This window comes from Eumetopias jubatus, unplaced genomic scaffold, assembly GCF_037043125.1.
Source record: "Eumetopias jubatus isolate StellerSeaLion01/CBP00866 unplaced genomic scaffold, mEumJub1_p1.0 scaffold_13, whole genome shotgun sequence".
Taxonomy (NCBI): domain Eukaryota; kingdom Metazoa; phylum Chordata; class Mammalia; order Carnivora; family Otariidae; genus Eumetopias; species Eumetopias jubatus.
The window spans coordinates 39,771,194-39,784,897 of record NW_028274819.1 but is presented as its reverse complement, the minus strand read 5'-3'; positions in this window follow the sequence as shown (position 1 = coordinate 39,784,897).

Sequence of the window (13,704 nt, the reverse complement as noted above, 5' to 3'; positions counted from 1 at the left end):
ACCTAGGCCCACCTTCTGCTACCTTGGACAGCGCCCGTGTTACTGTCCTTCATTCGTTCAGTGTGTATTCATTCAGCGAGGGCCTCCTCTGTGCCAGGGGCCTGGCATGGAGAGAGGATTCTTGCCTCTGACAAAACGGCCCCAGAAGGACATCCAGGCAGGGTTCAGGCCACAGCTCTGCAGGGTGGCTGCCTCCAGCTCCCCTTTGCTCAGGGGCTGGTGTGTCTGCCCACCTTCTGGCCCAGGAGGCAATCTTTGCAGGAGTGTGAAGGACCCTGTGACTCTCTGTGACTCCTGTGACAGTCCACCCTGTGCTTGGGACAGGAGGGAGCCTCCAGGGAGCAGAGGGGCTGAGCCCACCACATGTTCCTCGGTGTATCTTGGAGGCCAACCCAGCACACTGGTTGCTCTGTGTGAACCACAGAGACTGGTTTGTCTTTCGGCCTCGTCCTTCACACTGTCCCTCCTCCCACTTTTTTCTCCTTTTGGTCTCTGTTTTTGTTTCCACCCCTCCTCTGTCCCTTCACCCCAGAGGGCTCCCGTAACAGACCTGAATCTTATTTCCTACTCTGTCCCAGCCCTGGCAGACTGAACCTGGCCTCGAAGTGCCCCACCAAGTTTTAAGTTGGGAGCATTGGCCACTGGCTTCAGTCAGGAATTGAGAGTGTCCCCATCTGTGCAATGGGTAAAAATACCCACCTCCTGGAGTTTTGGGAGGATTAGCTGAGATGATGCATGGAAAGTGCCCAGAGCCCTGCCTGGCATGTCCCAAATAAATCCCTAATAAGTGACAATAGTTATTATGAATAACCAACCTCGGCCGTTTCGAAGGTACGAATGAGAAAGGGTGGCTTCTAGTCAGTGGAACAACTGGTATTTAAGCACCTGCTACTATGACTAGCTGACACCGAGCACTTTCTATGTGCTGGGGACTGAACAGGGCAGCCACTCTATTTACCCAAGAGCACACAGTGAGGGGGTGGAGACAGTCTTCAAACTCAGGCAGTGGCCTAAGGCGTGGGTAGGAGGTGGGAGGGAAGGCGTGGGACGTGTGGGACCAGACTTTGGCCCCAGTGATATCTGTGTTTGGTTGGTGTGTGATGTGCGACCACTAACTCACAACCTGCGCGGATGTCTATGCACTGCATTCTCTGTGAAGAGTTACCGCATTATTCAGAATGCCCTGTCACCGTCATTCTCACGTCCATGGCTCACCCAGGGCCATGCTGTGAGATCCGTGAAGTCTGTAGGGGTTCCAGAAGGAAGTTAATGCTCCTTCCTTCCGGGGGCACCTCACCTGGTGAGGGGGGCTCCGCTGTGTGCCGGTTCTCAGGCTCTCAGTCAGTGCTGCCCTTCTCAGTAGTCACAGGTGAGGAGACTTGGCTAATGTTAGGTTAAGGGGTGACCTGTGGGGCCCACGTTTCACGTCTGGAGTGAGGCCCTCTGTGGTAGTGTGGCTGGGTGATGCAGTGGGCTCTCTGTTAAAGCAGTCTTCACTTGCCAAAAGCATTCAAGCCATCAAGCAAATCCTCCTTCCTTAGTGGTTGGGCTGTTACATTTGGACTTAGGGACACTGGATTCTCTTGAAGTGGGTCCCATGGGTGTCTTCACTGGAGACTGCTGCCTTGTTTTAAGGGGAATATTGCGGGGTGAGGGGGTAACAAACGTGCATTTCTCCCTGCATTTCTCTGTGCTCGGGCCGCTGGTGACATTTGTGAGGACATGTGATCCTGACCATGTCCTGCAGGTGCCACCGACAGAACCAGTGATGGTTGCCAGGGTAAGGAAGAGATGCAGAGGGCTTCGGGTCCTATTCTTAGATACTCGAGGGCCCCCTTAAAAAGAGGAAGCAGTGTGTTTGGGGCTGTCAAATGGGCTGAACGAGGGCTATGGGGCCTGTTCAGTTAAAGGAGGACCTCTCTGATTATCAGAGTTATCGACCAGTGGATGGGATGCTTCCAGAGGCAATGATCTCTCTTAGTCCTGGAGGTACACAAGTTAAGACTGAATGATCACTTGGCAGGCCTATTGTAGAGAGGATTGGATTCTCTGAGGAGTCTGTGTGTGTGTGTGTGTGTATGTGTGTTGGGGTCCTTGTGCCTGTCTCCTGAAAGGGTCTGTAGACCCCTGACCCCTGACATCCCCAAACTGTTACAGTGGCTACCAGTGGTGTGTGTGTTTGTGGGGCATGGGGAAGCGCATCCTCTGTATGTTTTATTTTTATTTATGCATATTTAAGTTGAATTTGTTATAATGAGCAAGCATTGATTGTATAATAAAAAATAGATTAAAATTGCACCCTGAATTAAAATTGCCTCTGAATTCCATGTCCCAGAAGAAAGATTGGTGGACTACAAATCAGGAGACCTGGGGTCTGGCCTCAGCCTAGCTGCATCCTCTCCATGTGACTGGGCAGGGTACAATTCCACTCTGGCCTCAGTTTGCCCGCCTGTGGAAGTCTAGGATGGGGCTGTATATGCTAAGCATGGGCTCGTATAGCTCTGATACTCCGGTTGGCTGCAGTGGGGGGTCAGAAAGGGACAAAAGGCGAGAGGGCAGTACCAGTATCTCTCTATGATGAGCCTAGGGCTAGTGACAGCAAAGGAGCAATTGTTCCTGGACTGGGTGCACTTTGTCAATACTGCACCATTCCCTGATTCTCCACGGTCTGGGAGATGTGTGGCAGGGGCTGGCACGTCGTCAGTGTCCCAGAAACTCCGGGATGCCTAGAGAAGCCGGCCAGGGAGATGACGCTGCTGGCTTCCCCTTTTGTTGGCCAGTCTCTGTCCCTTTAAACACAGCTGGCTTTCCTGTGCATCATGCTTTTGCCTCCACGGGGAAGCAGGGCTGCTAGCCTTACTTACTTATACTCTGGCTTGTCGTTCCTTACTCCCCTCTGTGCTCCACCCAGCCCTCTGCTCTTCTGTCCCTGAACTTCTCACCCCTGCATCCATTCCCCCACCTACTGGAGGCCCTTCCCTTGCCACTGAAACCTAGTTTCCCTTCAGACTCTCAGCTCTGCCCAGCCCCTCGATCCTGGGCTAGACCCGCAACTGGGGACCAGTCTCAGCCACATGAAGCTGCCCCTCCTGAGCAGCAGCCTGCCTTATCCCCCTCTGACAGCCCCACCCCTCCAGGGGAGGAGGATTTGGGCCCCTTTCTTCACCCATAGACATGTGCATAGTTGGTGGGTGAGCAGTGCTCTTGGATACAGCCTCAGCCCCTGGCAAACACCTTTCCTGAACCCTGGGTCACTATTGCTTAAGTCACAGCTGGATGCTGACTTCAGAGCACATTGATTTCTCCCAGGGCTTTAATAACCCTGAGCTTCGGTTTGCCTATTGGCTCCTTTGTAATGTATCAGCCTCGTAAAATGGTCACTTTTGGTTAAAAGATCTTATTACTGCAAAAAGAGATGTTGAATCACACTTTCAAGGTCGCTGGTGAAATGTGATCTTTGAGACTCATTGGCTCTGGTCCAGGGCACGGGGAAGTGGATATTAAGAAGATAAATTAGAAGTCAAAACACAGTTCTGTTTTCCCTTGTGTGTTAGCCTGAGTGTCTGTGATGAATTTTGCAAGAAAAAAAAAAAAAAATCAGAACTCCCTCTCCCCACGCTGTACTCCCTGCCACCTTCAGAAGTCGGATTCCAACCTGGAAAGGCCGTCAGCAGCTCTTTATCTCAGCCCCGATGTTACCAGAATGGTAATTTCTCTGGGTAATAACATGGGTGGCTCTCTTCTCTCCTACAAGCCTCCAAGGTTGTCTACCCCTCAGCCCAGGTATTTTCAATTCTGTGCAGTTCAGCTAGTTCTTGTTGATGCCTTGCTCTGTGCCAGGCACATCGTGCATGGACAGGGGACACAGAGGAACATGACAGGGCTCCTGACCTCAGAGCCTGCAGGCCTCCAGTGGGGAGACAGGGAGCTCTGGTCAGAGCCCCTTTCTGCCCTCAGTGTGCTGCTGGGATAGATGGCAGGCCCTGTGCTAAGTATTCTCTGTGCATTCTCCCATCCATCCTAAGCTCTGGGGACCATGAGCAACTCCCTATATGGTGAAGAAACTGAGTAATAGGTTTCCCATGCCCAGGGCCAGTGTGGAACCAGATCTGCCTGTCTCCACACTCAGCTGGCTCATTACCCCACATATGGTACCACCCCTTGCAGCACCCAGAGAAGCCCCAGGCCCAGTGGCCAGGTGATAGAGAAGCATCTTTAATTTGTGCAGCCAACCCCCCCCCCACCCCCGAATGCCATTTCTACTTCAATAAGCATCCATGAATGGTTCTCTGTAGCAGGTTAGTGCTCTCAAATGACAGACTCCTGCACCTGGCCATGAGAGACCAGTCAGCCTTGAGGCAGCCTTTTAAGGCTAGGGCAAAAAGGGACCATGCCTGTTATCCAAAGGGTGTGTCTGGAGACAATTGGGGTGGGTACTAGGGTGAGTCCAGGGACAGACAGCTGGGGATTCAGGTAAAGTCAGCCTTCAGGAGGATGGGGAAGTATTCCAAAGAGCCTCCTCTTCCACACCCCTACCCCAGCCTCGCTTCCCTTGGTGTTTCTCCCCCCTCATCCTTGCAGTAAACACGGGCGCCAGCACCCCCCTGGAGATGGTGCCCCCAAGGCTGATTTGCTTTTTGGTATGGCTGGGCTTTTTCCTAGGGGGAATAGCAGAGAAATGGGGAGAAGAGGTTATTTCTTCCCCTATTTGCTACTAACTAAATTTTTGTGCCTCTATAGGTCATCTTTTGTGGGCACAAGTACCCCTAAAAGATCCACCATTATAGCATTTCACCTCTTTGCAAAAATAACTCTGGATGAGAGCTCTGTAATAAAACTGGAGATTTCTCAGGGTAAATACTCTACTATCTAAGGACAACCTCCAGGGAAGTTGCCAGATCCTTCTTACTCATCACTGGAGGAAGACACAGCATGGACTGGTCCATGAGTATGGCCTGTTGGGCATTTCTAAAACTCTGAGGACTACTTTGGATTGGGCCTCTGAACATTTCCCCCTCTACCATTCATTCTTTCATTCATTGGAAAGTGACTTTGTGCATTTCTATTGTGTACCAGGCACTGGCCTAGGCACTAGGGGAACACACTGTGGACAAAAACAGATCGGTCCTGTCCCTCTGTGAATGAAAAGAGGGGATAATGAATGATCAAGATAAAATGAATACAACATATAACATGTTAGATGGTTATAATCGCCGTGAACAAAAATGAAGTCAGGTACAAAGATTAGAAACATGGTGACAGAATGCTGGTGGCATGTTACACAGTCTAGTCAGAGAGGGCCTCGTGGACATGGCCCACGATTCAGCAGAGTCCTCAGGTGACAGCGTGGGGCATGAGAGTATCTAGAGAAGAGAGAATAGCAAACACAAAGGCCTTCCAATGAGAATGTGTTTGGTGTCTCGAGGATGAACAGGGAACCAGAGTGGCTGGAGCCGAGGAGGAGCCAATGGAGAGGGGCTTGGGGCCTTCTAGGCAATAATAAGGACTTTGGTTTTTACACTGAGGGAAATGAAAATCCAGTAGAGGGTTTTGAGCAGAGGAAAGACAACATCTGGCTTACTTTTTCAAGGATTCACTGGAGCTGCTGTGTGGACAGTGGCTGAAAGGGGCATGAGAGCACAAGGAGAGCAGTTAGAAGAAGGTGGTCCTGGTGATCCCTATGGGTGTTAAGGGTGACCTGAACTATGGTTGTAGCCATGAAGGTAGAGAGAAGTGGGCCAATTCTGGATATGTTTTAATGTATGACAAACGATACTTGCTGATAGGTCGGTTCTGGATTATGAGAGAAAGCAAGGAGTTAAGGAAGACTGAAATTTTTGGCCCGAGCCAGTGGAAAAATGGAGCTGTTGTTTAATGAACCTGGGAATGCAGCTGAAAGAAGCAGGTGTGGGGAGAAGAAAATGTAGAAGTTTAAGCTCTGGACACACTAAGGGTAAGATGTCTATTAAACCTCCAAATGGAAGTGTTAAGTAGGCAGTTGGGTATGAGTCTGAGGTTCAGAGAAGTCCAGTCCTCACATATGCATTTTGAAGTCATCAAGTCTGTTTAAGTTGTATTAAAACCATGACACTGGGAATAAGTATAGATAGAGATCTGAGGGAGGACTGATCTTTGGGTACTCACTCCAACATTAAAATGTCAGGAAGATGAAGAGCAACAGTGCAGGAGAAAGAAGGAACGGCCAATGAAATGAGAAGAGAAGCAAGAGTTGTGTCCCATTGTGACCAACATCAGAAAGATACGGTTCCTTGCCATCCTCTGCTTCTTCCATGCCTTGCGGGTCTCTAACTTTGAGTTTCTCCTGCAGAGGTAGCAGGGCTCGCCATAAGACTACATCACAGCAGACTCAAAGATGCAGAGTCCTCATCCCATCATATGTCCTGAGTGAGTTTCTAAGGAGATCCATTGGCCTTTTGGCCAGGAGGAATCAGGACTACATTTCAGGGGGCAAGTGGTCTTAGATCAATTCCAGTAGTTAGGATGGAGGAGGTTTGCTTATGAATGGAAGAAGGGCGGAGACTCTTTAAATTCTGAATTACAAAGCAAGAACATACAGACATCTTCCAGTTTTAAATCTGAATTGGAAGTCTGATCTTGGTATAAAGAGACAATGAAACCTGGTGACATTTCTGGGGAGTAATTATGGAACCACTCCCTGAGCAGCTGTTGCCTATTAGAAACTGAACTGCTGTGGCTTCAACAGAAAATATTGGAGGGAAGAGACCATTATTTTACTTCGATCAGAATGTAGCCTGATGTCTTGGAAAGAACAAGAGCCCTGATCTTGGTTCAAATTCCAGATCTGCTCCTGATTAGTCATCTGTCTGACTACTTAAGAACTTGGATCTCAGTTTTTTCATCTATAAATTAGGCATAACTTTTCTCTACCTGTAGAGACATTAAAAAAATTTAATGTGTGCATAGTGCCTTGTTTACTGTGGGGCTTGGTTAGGGTTAGTTGATTTTTATTTTATTTTTATTCAGTTGCTTTTAAAATCAGTTAAGGGAAAAACATGTATTTATTACTGTATTTTTTTAAGTTTTTATTTAAATTCCAGTAGTTAACATACAGTGTAATATTAGTTCCAGGAGAGTCAGTTGATTTTATTTGCTTTCCTCTAGTAAGGAAGGCAGGGGCTTTTTAGGAAGGTTAAACAGCATACATTGTAGGCATGTGTGCGTGCCTCCGATTCTGAGAATAGTCCTCTCTCACAAGGACTCCTCAATCCATTTGGAGACACAAAACTGCTTGCATGAGAGCATACTGAAGAGTACTGTGGTGGGAGACAGTCTGAGGGGAGAGAGGAAGCTTCAAGCATGATCTGTGATCTGGGCTGAGCCAAGAAGGATAGACAGAGAGTCTGGACGGGTGACTTGGAGAGAGATGGTGTCTCTGCATTTAGTTCTGGATGGTCCAGAGGTGAGGCAGTTCAATGAAAATCCATTTAATTTGAACCCGTTCATTCATTCAACAGAAAATTGTCAGAAACTATGGCAGAAAAAAATAACAGAAGAAGTTTTTGTTCTCAAGCACTCCCAGGCCTGTAGGGTGTTTGAGATGCAAGAGACATTCCTGATACGGTGTGCTGAGTTCTCTGATGGGATGGGCAAAGGGGCTGTGGCAGCACTGAAGGGAGGCCTCTCATAGTACAGACAAACCTGATAAGCCAGGGTTTAATTCACTGCGAGCTTTGGAGAATCTGATAGATCATGAGTCAAGAAGAAGGAAATGAGTTGTCTTCATCAAAGGAGTAGAGATGTCTTCATCATGTTCCAGATGGAGGCTCTGGTGAGGTGCTTTGCTGGTTCCAGCCAGCTAGCTACATCATGAGGAAGCAAGGCCCTGGCTTTCTCATCTCTTCCAGCTGGTATCTTCTTCAGTCTCCTGGAGTTACATCGGTCCCTCCTACTGGCCAGCTTATATGTTGTTCAGGGTAGTGCAAGGTAAACAAGACAGGATTTGAAGCCCAGAGGACTGAGCTTGAATCTCAGCATCAATCTTCGTGAGCTGTGGGGCTGCCTAAGGCCATTTCCCCGAATGTAGAACGGGGGTAATGATCCCTCACTTGCAGGTCATTGTTGGATAACTAGCTTGTATAGTGTCTCTGTGGGAGTTAGAAAAAGATATCCCTTCCTCACAACACTTTACTATCATCTTCCGGCCTGTGATGGGAATGGTGCCCCCTAGGCGGATGTAGGGTAACACATTATCCATTCTACAAATGGTAGCTGCTGCTACTATAATCATTATTATCACCTTGGTGGAAAGTAGCTCCAACCTGGCCTTTTGGTGGGTTAGTTGGATCAGCCTGATGCCTGATTAATCACATTTCATCACAGAAGAGCAGTACTCCTCTGACCAGCTAATATGTAATCATGACAACAGGCAGGGTATGACAGGAGCTGTGTCTTCTTATTAGAGCTTCTGTAACACTCGGTGTCAGAAACTGAAGGTCATCAAAATGTTGGTCATCTCTAAATTATTGTGTGGCCAAAATAGCTCCTACCACAGAGCAGACTGTCTCCAGCCGTTGGAGATCAAAATAGAACCTAATGGATTTAGGAAGCAATCAATGCTTCTAAAGACATTTGTGGGTTGTAGCCCATAAAATATTAATTCCCTCTGTTTGTCTTTAAGAATATATTTTATATGTTAATGCATTATTGAAAGGTGCTTATAATGTTAAGTGACTTAAGACCTGAACATTGAAGGACCAAATTTATTGTTTTCTGTGATATAAATGTAAAATGTAATGACAAAACCCAAGCCCACTAACCCTACTGTTAGCCATGAGTCTACAGCCATGGAATCCAGCTGTACCTTTGTACCATGAAGTTGTTTTATTTGCGTTTGGATAGGTAAACAAATAACTTAGGTATGACGTTCCCACCTAATAAAATGTTTCACTGTTGGATTTACTGTGCATGTTTATGAAATCACAACTGTACAGCTCAGCTTTATTTGGCCTTAATGACATTGGAGCCAGGGAGGATTGTGTCTGAATCTGCAAGGTAGAGAACGTTGCAGTTGCAGGAGGAGTGATTGCAAATCAAAGGAAGCCAGGGCCATCCGGAAGATGCAGGGCAAACTGTTGAAGATCGACTCAGAATTCACCTTCTAGACAGAAAGTACAGTGGACATTTGGGTTCTTCTGTGTGTGGCCATGGTAGGATCTATAGAAAAGCACAAAAAGCATGTTTCTTGGTATATTTCATGGAACACTACATTCTGGAAGGAATGATTTACTGTACTTTTTGGGGGGCCACAGAGCACTGTGAAAATTTAAACCAGGGTGCCACACTTAAGATATGTGGTCATATTTACATGTATATAAAATTCTTCACTTGATTTCAGAGGGTCCTTCTTCCCCTACAGAAGACTCTTGGCTCTGATCGAGTCCAGCAGTCCTGTTTTTTACTTCAGAATGCTGAAGCTCACAGCAGTGGTGGCCTGCCCAGGGTCACACTGCTCCTGGTCCCTTATTCCAATACCACCTCTCTAGATGGTAGAAGAAAAGTGTCCCCTTGGCATGGAGGAGTGTAGACTCTGGAACAAGACTGCCTTGGTTCCTGTAGTTGGTTTGCTACTTCTTGGTGGTTTGACCTTGAGCAAGTTATTTATCTCTCTGTGCCTAAAATTTCCTCATGTGTAAAAATGAAAATAACAATAGCACCTACTACACAGACTTGGCGAGAATAATAAGGAGACTGATATAGGGAGAGTTTGGTGCTTGAAACATAGTAAGCACTTTGTACATACTGGTTTCTGTCATTGTGTGTCTAGATCAAGCCCCCTGCTATGTGCTTTCATAGTTCTTTGTATGTTTTCTTCTCCGTCTGGTTTTTTCCCCTTCTTATGCCTATAATGTAATTGATATATCTTTGAAATTATCTTGACTCTGTTTGTTTGCTTATTTACTTTTGGTTTATTTCGGTGTAAACAGATACTGCTTCATCCCCAGTACTTAGAATGGCTCCTGGCACATGGTAAGACATCAAAAGACATTTATTGCACGAATGAATGAAGGAAGGAATGGCTCTTGTTATAATCTGTCCCTGTGTACTCATGTGATTAAATAGCATCTGTCTCCCTCCTACACAGGAAGCTCCAAGAGAATACCGCAGAAGTTCTCTCCATCCCTCAGTGCTGTGCCTGGCACATTGGGGGTTCTCAATAAGTATATGTTAATTGAATGTACAAACGCTTATATGGAGAGAGGAGAGACTAAGAGTAACAGAGGGCGCATAAGAGAGAAGAGGGAAGAGGAGGGAGGAAGGACAAGATTTAAGGTCCAACATTTATGACACTTACCTGTTCATTCATTACTAAGGCAAGAGGGAGTGTTGGTGAAGAGCCCAGAATACAGAGCTTGGGGTCAAACCCCGTTTCAGCCACTTACCTTGTATGAATTTGGGGCAACTTACTTAAGCTCTCTGTGCCTCTATCTATCTATCTATCTATCTATCTATCTGAAATATGGGGTTATATTAGCACCTACCTTACAGGGTTGTTAAAAGGATGGTGAGTTAACCTCTGCCAAGGGCTTAGAGCACTGACAGGCAAATAGTAAATGCTCCATAGATGAGAACTGTAATTATCATGTATTTGCTAATTCAGCAAACATTTATGGAGTATTTACTATCTGCCAGGCCCTTGCTTGGTGCTTAGGGTATATAGAACAAACAATACACTCCTCCCGTGGGGAGCTCAGAATCTTCTAGGACAGACAGAGAGCACATCAACAGTTATACTCTGGTGCAATAAAAAGGGTCAGCCAGGGCATAGAGCTGGCACCCTCGCCAGGCCTGGGTCTGAGGCCCAGGGACAGGGAAAGCTGCAGAGAAGAAGTGGGGTTGGGGTTGAAGGAAAGCTGAGGTTAGCCTAGTGATGGAAATGGGAGGAAGGGCATTCCCCGTAAAGGAACATGTTCAGAGGTAGGGAGGCCCTCAGCAGCACACTATGTTCGGGAACAGCAGACAGAACCGGATGCCATTCACCCATTTAATTCATTCTATCCATATTCACTGAGCACCAACAATGTGTGTGCCCCGCGGATAGTGCAGAGAACAAAATGGGCTAAGTCCCTGGTGTCATGAAACCTCAGGTCTAGTATGGGAAGACAGACAGTAAACTGATGTGGATATCATGTGTCAGGTGGCCATGAACAGGCTGGGGAAAAATTAAGCAAAGTAAGGGATATAAGGCGTGTGGTTAGGGGAAGGGCTGTCATTTTTGATGGGGTGGTAGGGAAGGCCTCTTCGAGAAGTGATGTTTGTACAGAGCCTGAGGAAGTGAAGGAGGGAGCCGTGTGACTCTCCAAGTGGACGCTGGTCTGAGTAGACACACGGTCCCTGAGTTAGGAGCAGGCTGGATCTGTTTGAGAAATAGTGAAGCAGCCAGTCTGGGGAGTGTGCAAGGGCAGTGTGAGAGGAGGTCAGGCGAAGGCGCGGCCGTACGCTGTTGGGCCTCATGGCGCCATGGTGGAAACCTTGAGCACAGAGTGGGAAGGAAGACAGAGCCATTGGGCTTCCGATTGCTCAGGCCCCTGGTGTAAGCTCTGCCACGTGATTGGATTATCTTATGAGAGCCAGGGGAGCCATGGAAAGATTTTAATCATGAGCAATGGGATGATATTGTGTTTGACAATGGTAACTCTACACTGAGAGTTCATCAGAGGGGATGGGAGTCAGGTGAGGAGCTCACGGGCTCTCCTAGGTGAGAGAGGAGGGAGTCCCGAACTCGGTGGGGGGCAGCAGAGCTGATTTCACCTGCATCTGTCTCCTTCACTCTTGGCAAGTCCCCTTCCCTCCAAGGCCTTGCCAGTTGCCTCACTTGGGGTAAGCATTGCCTCCTGAATTGAATTGTGGGTGGGAAAGGCCAGAATTCAGTTGCGGAAGACCAAGAGGCCGATAGTGAGACAGCACCTTGCAGCTCTGCGATGCTTTCATAGATACGATTTCTGCAGCCCCAAGCCTAGGCTTGTGACACGGAGACATTTTGAAACTGCTTCCTGCATTGCAAATCAGGTTACTTTTTAAAAAAATTAATGTCATCTGTCATTAACAATTTTTTAAATGCATCTTTTCCTCTGTTCTTGGAAAACATTCTTAATTTTTAGGCTAAATTGAGTGATCACAACCCAAGAGCTCAGCGATTTTGCACTTTAAACATTTACTTCATGATTTATTTCCTTCCCATGAATTCATGATTAAATTTTAAACCCACACTCTTATTCAGCAGGGAATCACAGAACAGAGGGTAAAATGACTTTTTTCTTTTTCTATTTTTAAGTTTTAATTCAGAAGTCCTGTCTGTCTGGTCTTCAAAACCCCATTGCTGAGCGTCTGCCTTCTCTCCTCTCTCTGAACAATCCACCTGAATCTCCGGTTACAGAAGGCAGTGGACAAGGGGTGAGGACCAAGGACAGAGGCAAAAGGTGGCTGACGTGTCCATCCTAGATATTTTGTCTTTAGTGCCTGGAAGAGAGGAGTGGGTATTAACTGTCCTAGCAGAGTTCAGAATCCTGATGCCTCTGAACATTCATGAATAAGAAGAGAAGTACTCATTGACATGATTGCTGAGGGCTGCTGGCTTCAGACCACCAGGTCCCCCCAAACAGATAGGGAAGCAGATGTTTGGGAGGGGCCTGCCAGGAAATTGATAGTTTTTCACCCCAATTTTGACACTGGGCTGACTCCCTCCCCTTCTCCTTTCCCACCTGGGTCTCCGTCCCCCACCCATCTGTGATAAATGGTCCCTTCCTTCTTGTAGTGGGTGCTTCTGTTCTCCATTGAGTTCTCTCTGCAGTCAGGGCTATATTTACCCTTATATGAAGGACTGATGTGGAGGCTATCAAAAGGTTTGTTTATCCTGAGAGCCCCTCCCTCTGCACCCTGCCAGTGAACCACCCCTTAACCACCCCACCCCACCCCCACATACCCACAGGGGCTTGAAAACACCACCCCACCGAAAGACAGCTTGACACAGGGGAATAAGCCACATGCGAGATTCATACAGGCCTAGGTTGGAAGTTTCACCCTGCTACTTTCTAGCTGTGACATTGGATGAGTTGAGTTTTTTCAGACCTCAGTCCTTGCTCTGTAAGATCCGTGTATGCCCCAGCGCAGAGTAGGGGGCCAGAGAACAGTCATTGTTCTCATTTTCTCTATTTTTATGAGGTCTTCGGGGGAAGGCATTAGGTCTCCAAACACAGCCCTGTAACACTGTAAAAGGGTTATTAAGGAGAGATGCTATATGATGCTGTCACCCATAATCACCCTGGTACAGATTGCTTATTAGATAGACAAGCCGGGGCCGTGGTGAGAGTAGGAGAAGCATGGCATTGTGTGCTTGTGTTTGTGTGTGTGTGTCGGGGGGGGAGTGGGGGGATACGTAATTTAATGTTAGGTATGAAGAAACAAGTATTTGGGAAGAGCTATTGGGCACCTGTGAGGTAGGCACAGGTGGAACACGTTTTGCTGACTTCCGGTGGCTGGCTTGGCTTCTGTGTTCTCACCTGGCAGCGTGGGCCACCTGGCAGCCTGCCGGGCTCAAGGGAGTGCATGATTTGGACTTAGCAGGTTTGAATCTGGGCATGGCCAACGACTGGCTAGGTGAGCCTGGACAGGTGACTATCTCTCTGGTCCTCAGTTTCCTCATCTGCTAAAAGAGGGACTTGCCTA